This window comes from Coregonus lavaretus (genome assembly GCF_964263955.1).
Source record: "Coregonus lavaretus genome assembly, chromosome: 10".
Taxonomy (NCBI): Eukaryota; Metazoa; Chordata; class Actinopteri; order Salmoniformes; family Salmonidae; genus Coregonus; species Coregonus lavaretus.
Window position 1 is genome coordinate 42,542,154 of NC_139997.1, and position 27,297 is coordinate 42,569,450.

Genomic DNA, 27,297 nt, shown 5'->3' on the forward strand with positions numbered 1-27,297 from the left:
CTTATATGCTCACTTCGAGGCAAGCAACACCAAAGCATGCATGAGAGCATCAGTTGTTCCGGACGACTGTGTGATCACGCACTGCTGTGTGATCACGCTCTCTGAGTAAGAGCTTTAAATAGAACAACATACACAGGGCCGCAGGGCCAGACAATTTACCAGGACGTGTACTCCGAGCATGCGCTGACCAACTTGCAAGTGTCTTGACTGACATTTTCAACCTGTCACTGACTGAGTCTGTAATGCCAACATGTTTCAAGCAGACCTCCATAGTCCCTTTGCCCAAGAACACTAAGGCAACCTGCCTAAATGACTACCGACCCATAGCTTTCACGTCTGTAGCCATGAAGTGCATTGAAAGGCTGGTCATGGCTCACATCAACACCATTATCCCAAAAACCCTACACCCAATCCAATTTGCATACCGCCCCAACAGATCCACAGATTATGCAATCTCTATTGCACTCCACACTGCCCTTTCCCACCTGGACAAAAGGAACACCTACGTGAGAATGCTAATCATTGACTCCAGCTCAGCGTTCAACATTATAGTGCCCTTAAAGCTCATCACTAATCTAAGGACCCTGGGACTAAACACCTCCCTCTGCAACTGGATCCTGGACTTCCTGATGGGCCGCCTCCAGGTGGTAAGGGTAGGTAACAACACATCTGCCACGCTGATCCTCAACACAAGGGCCCCTCAGGGGTGTGAGCTCAGTCCCCTCTTGGACTCCCTATTCACCCATGACTACATGACCAGGCACCACTCCAACACCATCATTAAGTTTGCCGATGACACAACACTGGTAGGCCTGATCACCGACAATGAGGAGACAGCCTATAGGGAGGAGGTCAGAGACCTGGCCGTGTGGTTCCAGGATAACAACCTCTCCCTCAACGTGATCAAGACAAAGAACTGTGGACTACAGGAAAAGGAGGACCGAGCACGCCCCTATTCTCATCGACGGGGATGTAGTAGAGAAGGTTGAGAGCTTCAAGTTCCTTGGTGTCCACATCACCAACAAACTATAATGGTCTAAATCAATCAATTTTCAATCAATTTTATTTTATATAGCCCTTCTTACATCAGCTAATATCTCGAAGTGCTGTACAGAAACCCAGCCTAAAACCCCAAACAGCTAGTAATGCAGGTGTAGAAGCACGGTGGCTAGGAAAAACTCCCTAGAAAGGCGAAAACCTAGGAAGAAACCTAGAGAGGAACCAGGCTATGAGGGGTGGCCAGTCCTCTTCTGGCTGTGCCGGGTGGAGATTATAACAGAACCATGCCAAGATGTTCAAAAATGTTCATAAGTGACAAGCATGGTCAAATAATAATCAGGAATAAATCTCAGTTGGCTTTTCATAGCCGATCATTAAGAGTTGAAAACAGCCGGTCTGGGACAGGTAGGGGTTCCATAACCGCAGGCAGAACAGTTGAAACTGGAATAGCAGCAAGGCCAGGCGGACTGGGGACAGCAAGGAGTCACCACGGCCGGTAGTCCCGACGTATGGTCCTAGGGCTCAGGTCTCTCAGTTGGCTTTTCATAGCCGATCATTAAGAGTTGAAAACAGCAGGTCTGGGACAGGTAGGGGTTTCGTAGCCGCAGGCAGAACAGTTGAAACTGGAATAGCAGCAAGGCCAGGCGGACTGGGGACAGCAAGGTGTCATCATGCCCGGTAGTCCTGACGTATGGTCCTAGGGCTCAGGTTCTCAGAGAGAAAGAGAGAACGAGAGAATTAGAGAGAGCATACTTAAATTCACACAGGACACTGGATAAGACAGGAGAAGTACTCCAGGTATAACCAACTAACCCCAGCCCCCCGACACATAAACTACTGCAGCATAAATACTGGAGGCTGAGACAGGAGCGGTCCGGAGACACTGTGGCCCCATCCGAAGAAACCCCCGGACAGGGCCAAACAGGAAGGATATAACCCCACCCACTCCGCCAAAGCACAGCCCCCGCACCACTAGAGGGATATCCCCAACCACCAACTTACAATCCTGAGACAAGGCCGAGTATAGCCCACAGAGGTCTCCACCACAGCACAAACCAAGGGGGGGGCGCCAACCCAGACAGGAAGATCACGTCAGTAACTCAACCCACTCAAGTGACGCACCCCTCCCAGGGACGGCATGAAAGAGCACCAGCAAGCCAGTGACTCAGCCCCTGCAACAGGGTTAGAGGCAGAGAACCCCAGTGGAGAGGGGAACCGGCCCGGCAGAGACAGCAAGGGCTGTTCGTTGCTCCAGCCTTTCCGTTCACCTTCACACTCCTGGGCCAGACTACACTCAATCATATGACCTACTGAAGAGATAAGTCTTCAGTAAAGACTTAAAGGTTGAGACCGAGTCTGCGTCTCTCACATGGGTAGGCAGACTGTTCCATAAAAATGGAGAATTATGGGAGAAAGCCCTGCCTCCCGCTGTTTGCTTAGAAATTCTAGGGACAATTAGGAGGCCTGCGTCTTGTGACCGTAGCGTACGTATTGGTATGTACGGCAGGACCAACTCGGAAAGATAGGTAGGAGCAAGCCCATGTAACGCTTTATAGGTTAACAGTAAAACCTTGAAATCAGCCCTTGCCTTAACAGGAAGCCAGTGTAGGGAAGCTAGCACTGGAGTAATATGATCAAATTTCTTGGTTCTAGTCAGGATTCTAGCAGCCGTATTTAGCACTAACTGAAGTTTATTTAGTGCTTTATCCGGGTAGCCGGAAAATAGAGCATTGCAGTAGTCTAACCTAGAAGTAACAAATGCATGGATTAATTTTTCTGCATCATTTTTGGACAGAAAATTTCTGATTTTTGCAATGTTACGTAGATGGAAAAAGCTGTCCTTGAAACAGTCTTGATATGTTCGTCAAAAGAGAGATCAGGGTCAAGAGTAACACCGAGGTCCTTCACAGTTTTATTTGAGACGACTTTACAACCATCTAGATGAATTGTCAGATTTAACAGAAGATCTCTTTGTTTCTTGGGACCTAGAACAAGCATCTCTGTTTTGTCCGAGTTTAAAAGTAAAAAGTTTTCAGCCATCCACTTCCTTATGTCTGAAACACAGGCTTCTAGCGAGGGCAATTTTGGGGCTTCACCATGTTTCATTGAAATGTACAGCTGTGTGTCATCCGCATAGCAGTGAAAGTTAACATTATGTTTTCGAATAACATCCCCAAGAGGTAAAATATATAGTGAAAACAATAGTGGTCCTAAAACGGAACCTTGAGGAACACCGAAATGTAGAGTTGATTTGTCGGAGGACAGACCATTCACAGAGACAAACTGATATCTTTCCGACAGGTAGGATCTAAACCAGGCCAGAACTTGTCCGTGTAGACCAATTTGGGTTTCCAGTCTCTCCAAAAGAATGTGGTGATCGATGGTGTCAAAGGCAGCACTAAGGTCTAGTAGCACGAGGACAGATGCAGAGCCTCGGTCTGACGCCATTAAAAGGTCATTTACCACCTTCACAAGTGCAGTCTCAGTGCTATGATGGGGTCTAAAACCAGACTGAAGCATTTCATATACATTGTTTGTCTTCAGAAAGGCAGTGAGTTGCTGCGCAACAGCTTTTTCTAAAATTTTTGAGAGGAATGGAAGATTCGATATAGGCCGATAGTTTTTTATATTTTCCGGGTCAAGGTTTGGCTTTTTCAAGAGAGGCTTTATCACTGCCACTTTTAGTGAGTTTGGTACACATCCGGTGGATAGAGAGCTGTTTATTATGTTCAACATAGGAGGGCCAAGCACAGGAAGCAGCTCCTTCAGCAGTTTAGTAGGAATAGGATCCAGTATGCAGCTTGAAGGTTTAGAGGCCATGATTATTTTCATCATTGTGTCAAGAGATATAGTACTAAAACACTTAAGTGTCTCTCCCGATCCCAGGCCCTCGCAGAGCTGTGCAGATCCAGGACAGCTAAGCCCTGGAGGAATACGCAGATTCAAAGAGGAGTCCGTAATTTGCTTTCTAATGGTCATGATCTTTTCCTCAAAGAAGTTCATGAATTTATCACTGCTGAAGTGAAAGCCATCCTCTCTTGGGGAATGCTGCTTTTTAGTTAGCTTTGCAACAGTATCAAAAAGAAATTTTGGATTGTTCTTATTTTCCTCGATTAAGTTGGAAAAGTAGGATGATCGAGCAGCAGTGAGGGCTCTTCGGTACTGCACGGTACTGTCTTTCCAAGCTAGTCGGAAGACTTCCAGTTTGGTGTGGCGCCATTTCCGTTCCAATTTCCTGGAAGCTTGCTTCAAAGCTCGGGTATTTTCTGTATACCAGGGAGCTAGTTTCTTATGACAAATGTTTTTCGTTTTTAGGGGTGCAACTGCATCTAGGGTATTGCGCAAGGTTAAATTGAGTTCCTCAGTTAAGTGGTTAACTGATTTTTGTCCTCTGACGTCCTTGGGTAGGCAGAAGGAGTCTGGAAGGGCATCAATGAATTTTTGTGTTGTTTGAGAATTTATAGCACGACTTTTGATGCTCCTTGGTTGGGGTCTGAGCAGATTATTTGTTGCGATTGCAAATGTAATAAAATGGTGGTCCGATAGTCCAGGATTTTGTGGAAAAACATTAAGATCTACAACATTTATTCCATGGGACAAAACTAGGTCCAGAGTATGACTGTGGCAGTGAGTAGGTCCAGAGACATGTTGGACAAAACCCACTGAGTCGATAATGGCTCCGAAAGACTTTTGGAGTGGGTCTGTGGACTTCTCCATGTGAATATTAAAATCACCAAAAATTAGAATATGATCTGCTATGACTACAAGGTCTGATAGGAATTCAGGAAACTCAGAGAGGAACGCTGTATATGGCCCAGGAGGCCTGTAAACAGTAGCTATAAAAAGTGATTGAGTAGGCTGCATAGATTTCATGACTAGAAGCTCAAAAGATGAAAACGCCATTTTTTTTTTTGTAAATTGAAATTTGCTATCGTAAATGTTAGCAACACCTCCGCCTTTGCGGGATGCACGGGGAATATGGTCACTAGTGTAACCAGGAGGTGAGGCCTCATTTAACACAGCAAATTCATCAGGCTTAAGCCATGTTTCAGTCAGGCCAATCACATCAAGATTATGATCAGTGATTAGTTCATTGACTATGACTGCCTTTGAAGTGAGGGATCTAACATTAAGTAACCCTATTTTGAGATGTGAGGTATCACGATCTCTTTCAATAATGGCAGGAATGGAGGAGGTCTTTATCCTAATAAGATTGCTAGGGTGAACACCGCCATGTTTAGTTTTGCCCAACCTAGGTCGAGGCACAGACACAGTCTCAATGGGTATGGCTGAGCTGACTACACTGACTGTGCTATTGGCAGACTCCACTAAGCTGGCAGGTTGGCTAACAGCCTGCTGCCTGGCCTGCACCCTATTTCACTGTGGGGCTAGAGGAGTTAGAGCCCTATCTATGTTGGTAGATAAGAGGAGAGCACCCCTCCAGCTAGGATGGAGTCCGTCACTCCTCAGCAGGTCAGGCTTGGTCCTGTTTGTGGGTGAGTCCCAGAAAGAGGGCCAATTATCCACAAATGTTATCTTTTGGGAGGGGCAGAAAACAGTTTTCAACCAGCGATTAAGTGCTGAGACTCTGCTGTAGAGCTCGTCACTTCCCCTAACTGGGAGGGGGCCAGAGACAATTACTCGATGCCGACACATCTTTCTAGCTGATTTACACGCTGAAGCTATGTTGCACTTGGTGACCTCTGACTGTTTCATCCTAACATCGTTGGTGCCGACGTGGATAACAATATCTCTATACTCTCTACACTCGCCAGTTTTAGCTTTAGCCAGCACCATCTTTAGATTAGCCTTAACGTCGGTAGCCCTGCCCCCTGGTAAACAGTGTATGATCGCTGGGTGATTCGTTTTAAGTCTAATACTGCGGGTAATGGAGTCGCCAATGACTAGGGTTTTCAATTTGTCAGAGCTAATGGTGGGAGCCTTCGGCGTCTCAGACCCCGTAACGGGAGGAGTAGAGACTAGAGAAGACTCAGACTCAGACTCCGACTCGCTACATAATGGGGAAAACCGGTTGAAGGTTTCTGTCGGCTGAATGAGCGACACCGGTTGAGCATTCCAACAGTATTTCCCTCCAGAAGCCATGAGAAAGTTGTCCGGCTGCGGGGACTGTGCGGGGGGATTTATACTAACGTTACTGTCTGTACTTACTGGTGGCACAGACGCTGTTTCTTCCTTTCCTACACTGAGATTACCCTTGCCTAACGATTGCGTCTGAAGCTGGGCTTGTAGCACAGCTATTCTCGCCGTAAGGCGATCGTTCTCCTGTATATTATGAGTACAGCGACTGCAATTAGAAGACATCATGTTAATGTTACTACTTAGCTTCGGCTGTTGAAGATGTTGATGAACCATGTCCAGATAAAGCGTCCGGAGTGAAAAAGTTGAATAAGGGAAAAAAGTTGCGATGGAAAAAAGGAAAATAACGTAAAGTTGGCAGCTAAAACGCACAGGAAAATGACTCTTCTGTCTCGGGATAAACGTCCGGGGTGAAAAAGTTTAACGAAAAAAGATGAGTGAGGACAAAACTAAAAAGTTGGTAAATTTGTTGAACACAGAGATTGATTAAACGTTTATTAAAAGTAAAACGTGAATAGTTTGGCAGGTAGCCAAGTAGCAACAAACAGCACAGCAACACCAAGACAGTCGTGAAGAGGGCATGACAACGTTCATTCCCCCTCAGGAGACTGAAAATGTTTGGCATTGGTCCTCAGATCCTCAAAAAGTTATACAGCTGCACAATCGAGAGCATCCTGACTGGTTGCATCACTGCCTGGTATGGCAACTGCTCGGCCTCCGACCGCAAGGCGCTACAGAGGGTAGTGCGTATGGCCCAGTACATCACTGGGGCCAAGCTTCCTGCCATCCAGGACCTCTATACCAGGAGGTGTCAGAGGAAGGCCCTAAAAATTGTCAAAGACTCCAGCCACCCTAGTCATAGACTGTTCTCTCTGCTACCGCACGGCAAGTGGTACCGGAGCGCCAAGTCTAGGTCCAAAAGGCTTTTTAACAGTTTCTACCCCCACCCAGTCTATTTGCATTGTCCCCCCCACCCAGTCCCTCTTTTACGCTGCTGACACTCGCTGTTCATTATAATAATAATATGCCATTTAGCAGACGCTTTTATCCAAAGCGACTTACAGTCATGTGCGCATACATTTTTACGTATGGGTGGTCCCAGGGATCAAACCCACTACCCTGGCGTTACAAGCGCCATGCTCTACCAATTGAGCTACAGAGGACCATTATCTATGCATAGTCACTTTAACTCTACCTACATGTACATATTACCTCAATTACCTTGACTAACCTCTGCCCCCGCACATTGACTCTGTACCGGTACCCCCTGTATATAGCCTCGCTACTGTTCTTTTACTGCTGCTCTTTAAATTATTATTAATATTATCTATTTTTTACTCAACACTTATTTTTCTTAAAACTGCATTGGTGGTTAAGGGCTTCAAAGTAGGCATTTCACCTGTTGTGTTCGGCGCATGTCACAAATAAAATTTGATTTGATTTGAAGAGAAAAACTGCTGATGCACAACCAAATATCAAAATTGCAACTTGTGTATTTTACTATTCCCTCAACAGTAAGACTGAATTTGCCCCCCCCCCAAAAAAAAAAAAAAATCTGGACCGCCAGTATCCCATCCCTGATCTAGATGAACAGTACTTATTTGCAAAGAAAACAATTTGAACACATGCAGGAATTCACTAGTGAATTTATTTGGTAAACAAGACTGACAGACATGGCTGCCACCCAAATGATCTATTCTTCTTAACTAATATGCTAAGTGCAAGCTACACTGTTGGTGGAGCAGACAGTGTATTCCAGCTTGGCGTGGGGATAATCACCCTTTGTTTGACTACATACAGCAGGGCGCAGGGCTAGCATTAGCACACAAGCATGTAATATAAGTAAAAGTCCCCCTTGGAGGTTCAACTAGATTTGAAAGGTCAGGAGGTCAAGGCAGTTGCTGAAGCTTTGGTGGAGGGGGCAGCTTCCCATGGTGTCAGGGGGGGGTTGGGGTAACAAAGCCACGCTTCACTCCTTAAATCCCTGACAAGTCTACACAATGCTCTGCCACACTCTGCCGGGCACACACACACACACAAACAAACATATTAATATAGCATACCGGTCTAAGTATACAATAATAAAAACATGTAGAGACAACAAATGAAGGGCAGAGCATGAGAGGAGGTTTGAGTTCGTAAGAGTTCACTGAGCTGTCCCGGGAAAACAACTCTGGCCAGTGATATAAAGATGACAGAGGAGCCAGTCACAGCTCTCTTTCTCATGTGAGGCTGGGCTTTTCACATGCCAGGAGAGTGATAACTACGCCCCTGTGAGCCACCTATGGACATATGGCAAAGTCTCACCACACACACACACGTTCACTGGATACACACGTTGAAGTTGCAAAGAGAGTTTGAGACTGTGACACAGAGAAACTGAGAAAGCATCAAAACATATACACAAGAAACAAAACCTCAGACAAAATGTACTAATGGACAAGACATGCTCCCTGGAGTGACTAGACTAGCTAGGAGACATATTGGACGTTACTGGATGTTCACAATGTACATTTGAAATGAGTTAGTCCTACATTTCTTGACATTAAAATATACGTTTAATGACAATTGTACACCAAAAACACAGAAATTGTTATATCCAGAGTCTAAATCTACAAATACTGTAACTTTGTTTTTGGCAAAACATTCTGTTCAAATTCTATAATTCTGTGATCGTGTAGCAGGTCTTGCAGACCTAACGCCTCCAGGAATTACAACAATCTGCTGCCAAATAAGTTAAACACTCTTGCTCTCCTGTAGCCACTGAGGGGTTTCTCCATAATCCTGTAAAATGGCTTATCATCATCAAATTTACCGAAAACATGTTGAAACTTTGAAATCCCATACATTTCAGTGTTAGGGCTCAGAGAGTTAAGGAGCAGCTCATAATTGTAATTGTTGAGGTCAGGGCAAAGAGCTCTCCAGCATGTAGTCCTACATAATGGAGATGAGTTAGCATTTTCTACCACTGGTTCGTTGACCATTCCTATAGGGGAAATTATTGCAGAAAATAATGGGGTTTTGGGATATAAGCCGAAAATAAGGTCTGAGGTTAATACAGGCTTATGAGATCTTATACGTTTTGTTCTATGGGATAGTAACAGTCAGTTAACATGACCTTTATAAATTATGAAGCCTTTATGTGCTCAAAACAAGTCAGGGCCCTGAAATACGCAGCATATAAAGAGGATAGGTGAAGTGATTGTGAAAAACCCAGTTACCAGTATTTCCCTGGGTTTGTTATGTCTAAGAAGGCTAAAAAGGAACTACACATTTGCATGCTGAGAATGTTGTTGTAATATAAGGTGAAACCTAAATATAACATTTTCAAAATGTTCTGAGGACCTCCAAGACAAAGTAAAATGTAGATTGCATGAACATCAATGGAATATTATGTTAAACATAAAACAAATGTGCTATGAACGTCATAAAAATTTACTTATTTGGAAATTGTGCAACATTGTGGGAATGTTCTGTGCAACCTATGTGAATATTACAAGAATATTCTTGCAACATCCCAGACAGCGCCCATAACTTAGCTTAACGTTCTGGGAACCTTTAAAGAACTTAGAAGTTAGAAGAAGTGTTCTGACAACATTCTTACAAAAATGTATGAATGTCATCACAACTGAGGATATTTTGTGTTTTGGGAACCAATCTGTTGTAATGCACCCACAATGGTACCACAACCCAATTAAATGTTCTGGGATCCTGTAAAGAACTCAGTAAGGCTGTCCTGTCAACATTCTTACAACATCAAATGAAAGTTTTGTGCACCCTGATGCAAAGATCTTAACGTAAGCACAACTGGACAGTTTAGTGTTTTGTGAACCTATCTCGTCATATCCCCACAATATTCCCATAACCTAAATAAATATTCTGGGAACCTTTAAAGAACAGACTAAATGTTTTCTGGGAATGTTTTTGTAGCATGAGGTTAATGTTTTTTTGCACCTTAAAATAAGCATTGTAGAATCATCTGCACAACTGGACAGTTTGTGTGTTTTGGGAACATATCTTTTGAGATGTCCCCACAATGTTCTCACCAGACTGTTCCCACAACCTAATGAAACATTCTGGGAACCTTTAAAGAACAGACAAAATGTTATTGGAACGTTCTTGCAACATCAGGTGAATGTTTATACAAACATTGTATAATCATCAGCACGACTGGACAGTTTTTGTGTTATGAGAACATTTGCCACGACCTAACAAATGTTCTGGGAACTTTCACAGAACCAATTTTGGTTTGCTGGCTTGCTAGGTTGACATTTACTGAATTTATTTTTAAACGGATGGGTTTATTGGTGTTAAAATAAAGAAAGTATGCTATTTGGAGAATCGGGCTGCTGATGTCATGCAGAGGCTGTCGTTTTGTGTTTATACTTTTTCATAATGACAACGACAAGTTTGATGTCGGATGACAATAGAATGTTCATGATGTTGCAGCGACAATTGTCTACAGACATGTCCATAGACTGTAAACCAGCCTTTAGTGTGCAATTGACCCTTTGCTAAGCCCCGCCCCAGAATTTTGGGCAACTAATCGCAGCGCTCTAATGGATAGCAACTGTCGTCAAGTCCGACACTTCAGCCAAGCTCACGTTTGAAATAAATGTAATGAAAGCCAGTGAGGGCAGTGGGAAAAACTAACTGTTTTCTGCAAAAAATACATTGTTTAAATGGCTAAATAATTTAACAGTGCACCAGGGGTACTTGTTACTGTTTACAAATCCGAAATTATACTTTTTGTTACATTGTTTGCTAGCTCAGCTGGTTAGCTAGCTCTCAGTCTCATTGACCACCAAACGTTGCTAACGCTAGCTAGCCACTTAATATAACTTGGTTCTTGAAATGTATGTTAACTAAGTTAGCCATGTTATTAAGACAACTCCAATCTGCTGTCGACATCAGGATACGATTTGAAGCACTAGTTAACTCCAAAAGTGGTTAGTGGCTTTAACTGCATGCTGACAGTGAATTCAGAGCCATTCAGTGCATCACAACCTACCCGAGAGTTTCCTGATTAGTAAGGGGTAATCTGTGTTTAATTTAATTGTATATTAAAAACACAGTTTGAGATCATTGTGAGCGGACTTCGCCAGTGGTTAGAAGGGAGATTTGGGCTTTCCGGGAAAATGTAACCAAGGGGGGCGGGGCTTAGCGAAGGGTTAATTACTTTAATTCTTCCTGCTTAGCACTTTTTTCCAGTGTACAGACACAAGTCACATGGCCAGGAATCAGATTTGTATCTGGTTTCAAACCACCTACAAAGGTGAAGCATTTTTGCAGGAAAAATAACATATTCTAATCGGATATGCAAAAAGGATTGTTTTGAGTCTCTTCAAACTGCCAATGTGAACAAGGCTTAAGAGTCTCAAAAAGACTAATATACTGTAATACTGCACCCACCATTTATACCCACCATTTCACTGATCCATGGACAGCATAAGGGAGCCTAAAAGTTCATCCCAAGGGCAACTAAAATATCATCACATAGCTGACGTGTATAAACCTGTGTCTGTCTATTATCAGTGTGGCTAACCACAGACTGTCTGTCTTGGTGAAATCATACCATCAGGAGTGAGTTGTCTCTAAACCAAGAAGCCCACTCACCTCCTTGTAGTTATCAGGGCATGGGCCACATGAACGCCCCTCGGTTCTCCCCTCCCTCTGCAGAGCTACTGACCCTTGGCCTGATCAAATGCAGGAATGTGATTAGCAGAGAAAATAGGAGATAATGGAACAAAGGTACACTTTCACAGCTCTGAACACACTTGAGAGGGGTGAGGTAAATACGCATTAAAACAAATCTCTGGGAGATGATATTAATTTCCCTCAAAGAAGAAAACACACACATGCAAGAACCCACACATGCACATGCACGACATAGAGTTCATTGGAGCATGAACTTTCAGTTTCTGAATTTTAACACTGATTGCTTTCTTTGACAAATCAGAAGACAGGGTGTTTCCCTACCACACTGTAGGGATAATACGATCTAATAGGTTCCATCCGCTAGCTTGTCATTCAATAAAAGTTTCAGTTTGAAATGTTTTGCATGTGACTGTGATACAAAATGTAAGCAAGCAGATATCTCAGCTCTAATGTAGCAGTTAATGTATAATAAGTCCTGCTATCTTGTTACCAGGCCTAACTTTGTTGCTGTTGCTTACAACTGTGTGTGGTTCAGGGATGATGTTTTACAGTATAAGGCTAGGACAGTGAGGGCACACATAGCCATACATGAGATTACAAGACAGTATGGACATCCCACATCTGGCCTGTCAAAGGTTTCTGGTGCAACAGTACTTATTTTTCCATATAGTGTAACTTCATTTTGTGTTACAGTATACAAAGTGCGGAAATGGCTACTGAAATAAAAACAAAACACAAACTTGAAGCAGATAAAAGGAGCACTCTGCTGAGTTGTAAGAGTTGGGGTGTGAATGCTGAGGCCAGAAATGCCTTTCCTTTCTTAGATTATACTTTCTGGCAGATTACTCACACTTCCTGCACTTGTACTCCAGTAAGCTGACTAAGTGACTCAGTGCTGCAGGCAGTGTGCGTGAGTGTTTTTGTGAGTGTGTATAAAGGGTGTGTATGTGTATGCTTGCATTGATGCCTGTGTGTGTGTCCATCCGTGCATGTGCGTGTGTGTCTGTAGAGGGTCTGTAGAGGTCTACATGAGCGACTCGGATCTGATTAACAGTGTGACCGGGTGGCTGGGTCTGCTATGAGCCCTGTCCCCCACATCCTCCTGTCCCTCCGGCAGACCCAGGCGGACCCATGTAACACAGCCAGGCCAACAACACGGGCCCTTTCTCCGTGACCCTTTCACTGGAAGATAGGCCGGCCCAGCGATGGAGACACAAGACCAGTTTGGCCCATGGAGGCGCCTAAGGGCCTACCTTCAGGGGGAACCATTGTGTAGCAACAAGTCCCTCTATTCAGCGCCAGAGTGTCGCTAAAATCTGCTAATGAGAATGTCCAGCAGCTCCATCACAGGATGCCCATTCAGTCCAGAAACTAGGCCACGGCCACACTGCAGGCCAGAGAGGCAGAGAGAGAGAGAGACTAGAGACAGAGAGCGACAGAGACTAGAGACAGAAGGGGGTGGTTAGACAGGAAATTTGTCACAGCAAACACAGCCCTATGCCGCTTCTCACATGAGAAACAATTGTTACAGCTTTTTGCCTACTCTGTCTGAACAGATTCTGCAGTATGGGTCTGCATGTAAACACAAGAGGACCACTATCAATTCTTCCATGGACACCTGCCCATTATAACTTCCATTATACTGTAGATATACTTAGCTTACTCTCACTGGTTTGTCTCATAGAACAGAGCTGACAGTATGATTCAGTGTTGAATCATTACATGATGAAATTGATATTGAAAATGCACAACCATGCTGAAAAGGAGCTCTCGTGAGAAGAATCAGGTACTCTTTCTGGAACAGACTCACCCATACCCACGTGTAGTACCCACTACAGGTCTTCACGGTGTCCAACAGACCCGAAATTCAGAGATCCAACTCGGGACCCGAGCAGGTCTGGGTCCTACATTCTGACATTTGTCTCGGACCTTGGCCGGGTCTGATATCATTGCCATGGGTCTTCGGTATGTGCAATAAACATGAATTTACCGACTGGACCCGATTGGACCCATCCTCTGTTAATTTAATGTGTAAGGTGATGAGAACTGAGCGAGCTTGTTATCAGTGTCAGCCAATTGCAACTCAATACAACGTATAGCTTATGTCCAGCTGACAGTGGTTCTGGCCACTCACCTCTCGTGTGCCTGCTGCTGAGGAGAGAGAGCAAGAGCGAGTGAAAGGAGCCTTGGCCAGGGCTATTGTTGATTGCGAAGATGGAGGCCTTTTTCATTTAAGTAAAACAAAAGTTAAAGGAGAAAGTGTATAGTGAAAAGAAGCCGACAAGGGGAATGTCCTCTGGGTGGACAAAGATGAGAAGAATGTTGGCGCGGCCAAATGGACTGTGTGCAACTCGCTATTCAGGTTTGATGCAATTTTCTAACTTTTATTTATATATTTTTGGTATTTATTATAATTTGTTTTATCATTATTATTATTGTATATCATTATTATTATTGTAGGCCTATTTAAGAATCTAAGCAAGTTCTTTAAATATGCTAAAAGTGTTTTGTTTAATTTTGTTGAGACATTTTCGATGGCTTAATTAAATTCAAACTGTCTTTTTAATTTTGTGCTCCGTATTTAGTTTAAGATAGGTTAAAAGTAGGCCTTTTGTAAAATAAATATCATTAGCCTATTGCTGTCATTTGTTGGGTATGCCCACGGTAGGAACTTTGTGAAGGTTTAAACCAGTTCAGTTGAAATATGGAACAAGTGTTATGTTTCATTCTATTGAGCCATTTTCTTAGGCCAAATGAAGTTCCAACTGTAATGTTGTCTTTACCACAATATAATATAATTTCCGGTAGGCTTATATAGGGCTACTCGCACTCAACCCATGAAAAGGAAAAACCAAAGAGGGCGAGATGCAAAACGTAATTTAATGTAATAACTAGTTCGTATTTTTCCCTATAAACAATGCCTTGATATTACCCTAATAAAGTTATGAAACTGTTTTGAAGGTTTGGCGTGGTATATCTATTATTAGGCTTAGCTACTGCAGGCCTATGAAGGCAGTGTGCACTGACATTCCAACTCTCTCCGACTGTTGAACTTGAGGTGAGGAAGAATGTTTTAGGCCTACCAGAGATACTCCTTTAATCTAGCAATATAATGTTATCTTTATAAAATATATTCTGATTGAAAATGTACGAATTAGACTCCTTCTGTACGCCTATCTGTTTAATAGTAGCCTAGCTGAAAAGGATAAAGAATGCATGTTGGTGTCAGAAACATGGAGCTTTCATATCTCTATCTTTCTCTTGGTCTCTCTAGGCCTAAGCTTCTCTTCCTTTATATTTATTTTTTAAATATTCATATACAGCGGATGCCTAGGCCTATGCCTAAAGTATATGCATGCAATGCCCTGATGCATTTAGTACTCAAATCTCTGACAGCTAAACCATGAGGTGGACAATTATTGTTTTAGGAAAGTAAAAACCAATTAAACAATAGGCTATAAAGTTTTGAATATGCTACACATCAAAACACAATGACTACTTTTTTTTGTCATTTGTTATTTCCAGTTTTTAAGGACATAAGTAACTGTGGATCATTTGGCCAATATCACTTGTTTATTGATGGCGCTGGTTGTCACGATCGTCTAAGGAAGCGGACCAAGGCGCAGCGTGTGAAACAAACATGACTTTAATTAGTTAAAGTAGTACAAACAAAACACGACTCGTGAAGTCCACAGTAACACTGACCGATAAGGAACAAAAACCCACAAACACAAAGTGAAACACCGACAGTTAAATATGGCTCCCAATCAGAGACAACCAGCCGACAGCTGACACTCGTTGCCTCTGATTGGGAGTCACACAGGCAAACATAGAAACAGACAACCTAGAACACCCAACAATGAAACAGAACACATAGAATGAACACACCCTGGCTCAACATAATGAGTCCCAGAGCCAGGGTGTGACAGTACCCCCCCCCTAAAGGCGCGGACTGCGACCGCGCCTAAATACGAGCCAAAAACAGGGGAGGGCTGGGTGGGCATTCCTCCTCGGCGGCGGCTCCGGCTCCGGCCTTGCCCACCACCCTCCAACAAACCCCCCATAGCGCCCCTGGTCCGGTCTGGCCCCGCTGGCTGGAGCTGGACTGGACGTAGCAGGAGCGGTAGGCTTCAGCTCCTTAGTGGAGCAGTTGAGCGGTACCTGAATTGGCACCGATGACTCAGGCACGGGTTGTGCCGGACTGACGACTCGCTCCCCTGGCTTGGTGCGAGTAGCAGGAACGGGCTGGACCAGGCTGACGACTCGCACCCCTGGCTTGGTGCGAGTAGCAGGAACGTTCTGGACCAGGCTGACGACTCGCACCCCTGGCTTGGTGCGAGTGGCAGGAACAGGCTGGACCAGGCTGGCGACTCGCACCCCTGGCTTGGTGCGAGTGGCAGGAACAGGCCGGGCCGGGCTGGCGACGCGCACCGTAGGTTTGGTGCGAGTGGCAGGAACAGGCCGAGCCGGGCTGGCGACTCGCACCCCTGGCTTGGTGCGAGTGGCAGGAACAGGCCGGGCCGGGCTGGCGACGCGCACCGTAGGTTTGGTGCGAGTGGCAGGAACAGGCCGGGCCGGGCTGGCGACGCACACCGTAGGTTTGGTGCGTGGAGCAGGAACAGGCCGGGCTGGACTGGCGACGCACCCCGTAGGTTTGGTGCGTGGAGCAGGGACAGGCCGGGCTGGGCTGGCGACGCACCCCGTAGGCTTGGTGCGTGGAGCAGGGACAGGCCGGGCAGGGCTGGCGACGCACCCCGTAGGTTTGGTGCGTGGAGCAGGGACAGGCCGGGCTGGGCTGGCGACGCACACCGTAGGCTTTGTGCGTGGAGCAGGGACAGGCCGGGCTGGGCTGGCGACGCACCCCGTAGGTTTGGTGCGTGGAGCAGGGACAGGCCGGGCTGGGCTGGCGACGCACCCCGTAGGCTTAGTGCGTGGAGCAGGAACAGGCCGGGCTGGGCTGGCGACGCACACCGTAGGCTTTGTGCGTGGAGCAGGGACAGGCCGGGCTGGGCTGGCGACGCACCCCGTAGGCTTGGTGCGTGGAGCAGGGACAGGCCGGACTGGGCTGGCGACACACACCGTAGGCTTGGTGCGTGGAGCAGGGACAGGCCGGACCGGGCTGTGGAGACGGATAGGAGGCCTGGAGTGAAGAGCGGCCACCACCCGTCCTGGCTGAATGCCTACCCTCACACACTCTGTGTGAGGCATCCGCACAGGACGTACAGGGCGGTGTACCCCTGGCCTGGTGGCCTTCTGGATCCGCCCCCTTTTCTCCTCCGTCAGCCCCGTCGTCCATGCCGTGTGCCCCCCCCTAAAAAATTTCTGGGGTTGCCTCACGATCGTCCGACGACGACCCTGATCACGCCGTAGCTCCTCTCTACGGCGCCTCTCCACTGTCTCACTCCATGGCCGGCGATCCATCCCGGCCAGGATTTCCCCCCAAGTCCAGGACCCTTTACCGTCCAATATCTCATCCCATGTCCAGGCTGCCTGCTCCTGGACACGCTGCTCCTCTTTCGCCAGGGCCTTTCCCGGCGCTTCCTCCCATGTCCACCCCAAGGGCTGCCCCTGGACACGCTGCTTGGTCGTTGCATGGTGGGTTTTTCTGTCACGATCGTGGGAAGGAGTAGACCAAGGCGCAGCTTGTGAAACAAACATGACTTTAATTAGTTAAAGTAGTACAAACAAAACACGACTCGTGAAGTCCACAGTAACACTGACCGATAAGGAACAAAAACCCACAAACACAAAGTGAAACACCGACAGTTAAATATGGCTCCCAATCAGAGACAACCAGCCGACAGCTGACACTCGTTGCCTCTGATTGGGAGTCACACAGGCAAACATAGAAACAGACAACCTAGAACACCCAACAATGAAACAGAACACATAGAATGAACACACCCTGGCTCAACATAATGAGTCCCAGAGCCAGGGTGTGACACTGGTAGCGCCCAGTCTGAGATTTATTTCTCTCTTTTTACTCTCGGATCTGAATGGGTCTCTCGGATCCGAACCTGGACGGGTCTGTTTGGGTCTGTAAATATTAATAAAATTGCTAAATTACGAGCCTAGTTGGTTTAGCCACGGAAAAAGACAGCAACCTTCCCGCTAGCCATGATTACATGAGATAATGAGTGGGCTGGACATGCCAAGAGATGAGTTCGGATTGGTCTGCCATGTAGCACGCTTCTGTCTATAACATGACATGAGCTGGTCAGTATGTGTAGGTAATCCTTTCTAACGCGGCTTTTTCACATAGTAGAACTGCATAAGTGTTGCTCTCCACTTTCTGGAGGACCGAGTTTTGAAATCAGTGGAATTAGAGTATGATAGCTAAGGAGATGAAGAAAATTCTGGTGTTTGACGGAGTCGAAGAGAGAACACACAGAAGGCTGTTGTATAAAACACCTGTCTCCGGATTACATCTTCAAACTAAGGGCAGACATGGCAACCATGACAGAGAGGGAGAAGCGTCCATCCATGTATATGGGTAAGATAGTCTAGCTAGCTACATTTTCAGATATTACACATTTCTAATTTTGTCAGAAAGTCGTTTTCATTTCAAGTTAAAGTGTACTGTTAGCTAGCTAGCTAAAGTTAGCTGGCTGGCTAGCTAGCTAATGTCACGTGTATGATCTGTGTAGTAATATTATTTGTATCTCAGAGCCATTTGTATTACTAGTTATAGCCTAATGTTAGCTAGCTAACATTTAACCTGGTTGGTTAGCTACCTGCATATTCATGCAGGGTAGTAACATTATGAGTTGGGATTATGGTTAATTTTTTAGCTAGCTAGCTACATGTCTAAACAAAAAACTCCACTATGCAAGTAACTATTTCAATAGAATGTTTATGATGTCACTGCGACAACTGTCAATAGACGTACCTGGTAAATTCGCTCTGGGTATCTACTCCGATTTCAAAGCACTCTCGTCTGAGTGTGCCAGAGCGCAGAATAACTGATTAATTTACTAACGCTCAAAACCCGTTGAATATGGCCGGTGTCAGTAAACGTTGGCAAAAAAGCGTAATTAAATTGTGCCAGCAGCACAGTTGCAGTCACCAATGCTCTGGAAAACATAAAAACAGCCTAACCAGCTCTGGTAGGGCGAGTAAAATGGTCAGAGTGAGCTGTTCTCTCATTTGTGTCTGGAAGTAGCTAGCAAGCTAGCCAACGTTAGCCAGTTAGCGTGGGTGCTTGACTGCTGTTGCTAGGTCAGAACGCTCGGATCAACCCTGCTCCTCGGCCAGAGCGTCCAGTGTGCGCTCTGAAACGCTCCGAAACGCTCTGAATTACGAACTGACAATCTGACAACACTCTGAGTTTACGAACATCCAGAGCACACTCTGGCACTCCAGATAAAATTTACGAACACACCCGTAGCATAAGCCAGCCTTTAGTCTTGAAATGTTTGGTTGTTTAGTACATAGCCTCACATGTGAATCCTTAAAGAGAGGGTGGGGCTAAAGCTTAAGAGGGTGTGAACGATGCTGAATGGGTGTAGACAAAGAAGAGCTCTCCAGTAGGTACTAAAACATTCAAGGGCCATTTTCTCAAAAGTGAGGTTACAAGTTTATCAACTTTATCAACTTTCAAAGCAGAATTACTTTCCCATTGTTCCTCAACTGTAGTGTATGATATACCAGTCTCCACTTTTATACAATGTGAAAAAAATGTTGCTACATAAGACCGAATCGAGCCTGTCGGTCACAGTGGTTCTCCCCATGTCACCCAGCCCTGGTCATGTGACACGGGAGCTGGCAGCTAGAGAGTAAAAGGAGTGCATGTCATCTCCCATCTGCCAGAAAAGCTTTCCTCTCCTCTCACAGCACAGCAAAGCAGCTACTCGCAAGCCTCCCAGGAGCAGTGGAATGGAGGCTGCCCATTAAAGCCCTGTTAAAACACTTCTGATGTTGTCAGAGGAGCACGGCGAAGCAGGGTGGAGTGGACTGGCTAAGCCGCCAGATCACCCAGACACTCTCTGTTTCCCTCCCAGCATCTCTCTAGACTTTGAAGAACCATTGTTGGTTACAGGTAGAACCCTTTTGGTTCCATGTAGAACCCTTTCCACAGAGGGTTCTACATGGAACCCAAAATGGTTCTACCTGGAACCAAAAAGGGTTTTACCTGGAACCGAAAGGGGTTCTCCTATTGGGACAGCCGAAGAACCCTTTAGAACCCTTTTTTTCTAAGAGTGGAGCAGCTGTCACACCACCACTGTCCAGCTCAGGAGCCTCGAGGTGCCAGATGAGCAGCAACCCTTATTTCACCATCAAAATTGCATGCACCGCTCCGAGGGCAAGACGAATGCCTGTGTGTGTGTGTGTGTATGTGTGTGTGAGAGAGTGCTGTGAGAGTTTGTAGTGCGTCATAAGTTCTTTGCTTCAGTGTCTGACCTTCACCTTCACCTAAACCTTTAAAACCTGCTCAAAACCTCTTTGTGACACCCATAGATTAGCCCTCACCTCGCACATTGCACTAATACTCCTACAGAGGAACACATATGCCATGGTGATTGGTATAATAACATCCCCATCAGCAACCAGTTGGAAGAGACAGAAACAGTTGATTATCTTCTCCTGCTAAAACAGAAAAATGTTTGCTTGTTTGCCTGGCAAACAAGTGGTGTGGAAAAAGGTACTACAGCCATCCGTGACTGATAGAGGTGTCGACTGCTCAGATGAGAGTGTATTTCAGGTGAACACGAACGTATATGTGTAAGTGTCTGAAATATGTGGGCTTGTGTGTGTTCCCAGCATGTTAAGCAGGGTTATGGAAGAGGAGGGAGCTGTGCGTGGGGCAGGGAAGCCTGGGCATGTGGGGGTGTCCATGCCACAGTTTGTTTGTCGTGTTCTGCTCTATCCCCTGCTCCCTGCTGGCCCGCTGTGATGATGCTTATTTGCAGGAAATATGAGGGAGGGGGGAGAGCAGGAGGAAGCGAGGGGGGAGTCACGCTTGACTGGATGATCAGCAGCGACAGACCGTCTCCAGTGAGAAGGGAACTAAGCATGTCAGGCAGGACAGCACGGGCCAGGCAGATAGTCAATGAAATATTGAATGCAGCACACTGCTATCATGGATCTAATGCCTCCGAAACAGGCCGCGGCTAGGAGAGGAGATCTCTTAGTGTCTTGTAACAAAAGTGTGTGCAAAATAAAGTCAATTAAAGGCAAGCTTTCTCCCATTTGCATGCACTGTCTCTGCGGCGGATCCAATGGATTTTCTCAGCCAGGATCCTATGCTGGGCTGGCTATAAGGAGGTAAAGTTCACTGTGACCCTTTGGTGGAAGTGGTCATTCTCCCTCTACACACTGGAGGAGAAAGAGGAAGATATTTTCTTTCTTTTCACTTCTTGTCTTTCCTCTGGGCCATTTCCGTTCTCTGTTTTCATTTACTGCTGCTGTGTCCTTCCTGGCTCTGTTCAGAAAGAAATATAGAGATAAATTTAACAGCATGTGTTTCTTTTGGCAAAGCACCAACTCTGGTTTCTGTGTCGCTGCACTCAGTCAGCACATCTAAATAATACTCACCCTGCACCTTGCACTGGTCTGGTCAAAACCAGAGCATGATGCATTCTGGGATGGTAACGCAATTACTAATTTCGCACCATGCCATATGAATTGGCTGTACTCCATCATATCTAATTCACCAGTGCACTACAAGCACACAAGCACACACGTCCCTTAGACAAACACGCTTAAACAACCCTCACCCTCTCTCAAGCCTACCAGAGCTAACCATAACTATACAATATACATTTACATTCCCATTGCCCTCTGCTCAGAGTTCGACTCCTCCACTGCATTGCAGTAGACACTTCACCAGCTCATTCAACTCAATACATATTGATGCAGGAATGCATTGTAAATCTGCTGTGTTGGCAGAAGAGCTGCTACTGCCGTCCTAAAAGAACCAGGTGATCTCACGCTTTGCCATATCAAAATGTTTTTGCTTCACAGCATCACAACAGGCCAGGGCTGACTGGGCTGGAGTCTGAGAGTAGAGAGAGGAACTGGAGACTGAAAGCAGGGAAGTGGCTCAGTGTTCCACTAAGGCCAGACACCTGCTGGGGGATGAAGTGGTATGTAGCACTTCACTAGGTCACCTAATGGAAGAAACGTGGAAAACACACACAAAATGCTACTGCAGTAGTGGTAGGTTGTTACTAGATCATCTCTAACCATGCTGTCATTATTTCAGTATACCCCGCAGCAATCTAAATTAAAAAACTCTTCACTGAAAGACAGAATACCGTTTACACAATGACAAAGCATAAATCAACCAGAAACTATGATGATGATTTTCAAGATTCTGGCCGCTGTGATGATCACAATGCTAAATTATTACTCCAGAACAACAATACTCTAAATCACTGTAGAAAAAACCTGGGAGAGGTGACTGGTATTCTATAAACTGATGGTTAGAGGCTGGCTTGGTGGAGTGATGTGTTAGAGCCTGGTTTCAGGATTGGGACTTGACTGCAAACATCTGGAGTTGTCAGATCTTTATTGAAAATGTAAAGAAACATACAGTATAAAATGAAGTGACCATCAAACATATGGTGTACCATATAAATCCCATGTACAGCAGTGTAATAGTATATTCACTCTACTATGGTGAAATGCTCTTCCTCGGGGCCGGTTCCAGGCATAAGCGACAGAAGAGATCGCTTAGGGGCCCCGGCTGCTAAGAGGCCCCTAAACATGTTTTATTTTGGGGGGAATTCAGTCGGGGTCTTAACTTACTATTGACAGTAAGAATAGTAGAATACACCAGGTGCAATTTTGAAATTCGGTTGTCCATCAGCAGTTTTTCTCTTGTTATATCAGTCACTGACAGTCAGTCAATTAGCCATGTCAACTATCAATTTTTAGATTGGTAGTTAGTCTAGCCAGCTATCTAAACTTGTATTAATCATGGCTGAATACCGACCAGTGGCCAGGGGCCCTGACCCCCAGGAGGCCCCCATTGATTTTGTCAGTCATTCTCAGTCAGCTATCATATTAACATGACATAAGTCAATGTGTAGAAGTTAGCTTTAAAACAGCAAATTTGTTCTCTCTGCCCCATGGCAAAATGAAGTATAATTGCATGAAATGTGTTATAAAATTGTAAAGTTTTCTCTCCACCCCCATGGCAAAATGTGTAGAAAGCAGAAAACTTTCTTTAAAACTTAAATGTTTCTCTCCACCATGATGGGGGCAACTAAAATGTTTTGCCGCGAGGTGGCCCCCCCCCCAACCAAAAGGCTAGAGCCAGACCTGCTCTTCCTATAGAGGTGAATGAGAAGAGGTACATTACAAAAAAAGGTTGCAAGTAAAATCTCTTTGTTTGCTTATCTGGCAGACCTCAAGCCACTCCACAATGCCCCTTTGGAGTAAGAGCCCACATTTATATCAGTCAAATGTATTCGGCAGAGTTTATCCTACAAGTAAATATGCAGTTTTATTTTCTGAGATGAAGCTGCTCTCTATAGTTGCCATGATTCTTGCCAGATCATTTCTGCACAAATAAACATGCAGTGTTGATGTAAAAATAGGACACTGAAAGAGACTTCAGAGGTTCCTCAGAGTTTCCGGAGGGGCGATAAACACAGGGAGGCCTGGCTCCAGAGGTCTCCCTACCTCACCCTGTCTCCCCCCTCCTCCCCTTGTCTCCCCCTGTCTGCTGTGTAGACAGTGGCCTGGCCAGCGGGGCTGAGGGGTCACCAGTCCAACAGGCAAGGCTGAGGGGTGTTCTGCCTGTTCTGTCCTATCGCCAGGAGTCAGGAGCACAGCTAGCTGTACACTGTCTGACCAGAGCAGCTGTGCAAACAGACAGACAGACAAGAGTTTAGGCCTGGCCAGTGTACTTGACACAATCTACAAGCTAGAGGATAGTGTACTTATTTGTCAGTCAAACCGTTTATATACAGGGTTAATGGTAGAGATTGATCATGGTAGCCTGGCATATAAAACATATGGGTTCAGACCTGAAGATGAAGAGTGATGGATTGTAGTAATCAGAGCATCTCTTATAACATCTATAACTTATAACTTATAGATTCACAGGAATGTCTTGGCTCTGGTAGCGACTTCCAAGCCTCCAGATATTTAGCTTCATGATTGGCCTGAGTAGGGTGCCTCCTGTTTGGAGTTGTATGGTCAATTGTCAATTTCCGATAGTGACATGGCTGAAATGTCTGGGAGTGGGTCAATGACCCTGCAGGCATTTGGACCTAACAGGGGGACGAGCATCCAAACCTCCCTGGCCCACGGGGTCACGACCCTGGGCCTGGCAGTGGAGACGAGCCCTAGAGGGGGACACTAAATGGCGGCAGGTAGTTTTGGATTACCTCTGTCGCTTCATTTCCTGTGATTATATGTTTATCTGGAACATTCTGTGTGACCTAATATCTCTTTTAAAAGCTGCCAATGTGTCATAATGAAAGCAAGCCCATCCATAATGTGTCTATATGGTATTGGATAGATGGATGCACATTTCACCCCTAAACCCCAGGGAAAACAAAACAATACCACCATTTTGCACTTCATGCTCAACCCTATCCGGTTTTCTATGTATATGGTTTCTTGATTCCTGTATACATCTATATTTCATGGTTAAACTGAATCTTATAATGCATGTGCAATGCCCTGCCAGGCAACAATTTCACCATGTGGAATTCATGGTCTGTGTTTCATATTACACCCCATCTCTCCACAAAAACGAATACATGCGGTTAGTCCATTGGGAAGACAGAACAGTATTTAATTGGATTCTTCAGTTTTGAGGGAGAAAGTTGAAACTGACACCGATGTGAGAAGGCAGGACGGGTAAAAAGTCAGAACCACAATGTAGAGACCGCAGTGCAGCTGAAAGAATTACGGAGTAACATAATCTGAACTGCCTTGGCGGCTGCTCTCTCTGTGCTGCTGAAGGTTCATACATCACAGCTCTCTCTGCTGCTTTGTCGGGCTGGCTGCCTCGACGGGGTGTAGCTATAGTGCACAGAGACTGACTCTTGGCACTCACACACAGAGGGCCTGGGCATGGATAATGCTATGCATGCAGCATGAAAAAGAGCCCATGTCTGCAAAGTTAACATTATTCTCAATAAAGCAAAGAAAAACCTAGTATTTCTCTTTAAAAGAAAGACGTGTGTGTTAAGGAGCATATTCTAGCCTTGGGTAACTGAATATCCTGGTGGATATCAAGCTTCCTTCACAAAGTATTGTGTCCTATCAACCCAGGGGGAATGAAACATTATGTAAACATTTCCAAAATCTAATATTTTAAACGGGTCTAAACGTCTTCTGTTATCCACACACTGGTGAAGTTTCAAGATCGACGAGGCCAATATTGTGGAAGTTATGAAGTAAATACAGTAAATTTTAATTTTAATATGCCATTTAGCAGACGCTTTTATCCAAAGCGACTTACAGTCATGCGTGCATACATTTTTTGTGTATGGGTGGTCCCGGGGATCGAACCTACTACCTTGGCATTACAAGCGCCGTGCTCTACCAGCTGAGCTACAGAGGACTACGTAGAAAGCACCTGATCATCAATAAACTTGATTCCGTTTCCATAGCTGCCCTCTTAATTCGATTCAGAGGGGTGAAAAGGAGAGCAGACATGACCCATTTGCTTTTCTTCCTCCCCTTTTCCTCTAAAATCCCTCTCTCCTAACTACCTAATGACAATTGGACGTTTTAGTAGGGCAGCTCTGACAGCTATCCCTGGTCTAACCTTGCCCATCTGGAGGGGGCTTGTCAGCCTTGGGGTGACTCCAGTCCCCTCCCAGCTGCTGGGGACAGAGGGCTATGGGCCTTTCCTTCCTTCCACAGGGACATATAACTATTTAAACAAATAATAATCTCAGTCAGTCTCCCTTCAGCTGCTGACCTGACTGCTGTCCACCCTAACTAACTGGTCATCTGGGTTCCATTTACTGTGGGGGGAACAGGGTAGGGTTGACCCTAGCCCATGTTGCAGCGCCACTCTGACAGCTCAACGTGTTAAAGCTGTGACAGGGCTCACAGGGGGGCCAATGCTGCTGCCCAAATGGGACTGGCTATCAACCCAGCACCCCACCACCCTGGCCTGCAGCCTCATACCCACAGAGCACAGCCTGGGCCTAATGGACGAAGTGCGGCTCATTAATTCACTTCAACCTAGGAGAAGGCTGGCGCTTGCCCTGTGATGTTGTGGTACCAATGTAGTTCTTAATGTCCTCTCCTCACTCCAGACACTGGTGCTGCGTGCAGATGAAACTGTATTATGAATTAAACCGTCAAAGACTTGTTTTTCTCCTCGATTTTTCTGAAAAGGAGGTAATTTTATTTGTATGCTTAAAATACATAAAATATATGAACATGTTTGTTCCAAGGTAACAACTGCATGGAGCTTTTTGGTAAGAGAAGTAACAGCACTGCAGAAGAGGAGACAGATTAAATAAATAGACAATGTGAGGACAACCCAGGGGTGTGGAACAAACACAAGATGAGCTGTCAACAAAACAGCTTGTTAGAACTTTCAAATCTCCAGCCAACCACGGCTTACTGAAAAAACACTTTAGCAAATGTTTTCTCCCGAAAACATTTCACTTGACTGTCAATACTCCAATTGGATGAAATATGCATAATGTGGCTTTTTGCTTCACGTGTGGAGTGCCAGTGTGTACGGGTTGGTGCGGTGAGCTGGGTGGTTAGGACTGCTCCTGTATTCATGAGGCTGTGTAATTCATGCTTCTGGTTCCTCAGGTGAGGGCCACACAACAGCGTGCCAAACAGACCTGTTCTAGAAACATTTCCCTGATCCGCACCAGCCAGCCCCATCACCACTGGAAAGCAGCACAATGGCTTTCTTTGCATGTGTCAAATGAGCCAGAAACACAAAAAGCACGAGGCCAGGTGTGGGCCCATACACACACACACACACACACACACACACACACACACACACACACACACACACACACACACACACACACACACACACACACACACACACACATGAAGACACACAAAAGCACAGATGCACACACAGCACCATCTGGCAAAGTGCACCACCACTGAAGCACAGGTTCAGTCTGTCATTTTCTGTACTGCACACTGTCCCACTGTCAAGCACATGGGCGTATGCAATAATTGCACCTTAAAGTTATGGTTTTGCTGCAATTTGGCAAAGGCCACTTCAAGACAGAAGAAACATTGGACTTCACAGGCCTTGAATGATTTCCTGTGTAACCCTTGCTTTGTTTTGACTGGCGTTGCTTTTGGCTGACCAATGTATCCTAAAATACACAAGACTGGCTTGACTGCAAATGTGTACGTTGTCCTTGATGGAGTTGATTACACATTTCAGAAGTCAAAGTACAGATCACACACACCCCAATGTCCCAAAGTGTATAGAATAACATCAGAGCCTTTCAACCAACATGACAGACTTTTGACTAGAATTGCTCGTTCCAAACCTATCAAATGAGTCCCCACTCTTGGCTATGGCCAATTGGCATTGATCTGTGAGAGAGAAGGCGGGCAATGGGGCGTGAATAGCTC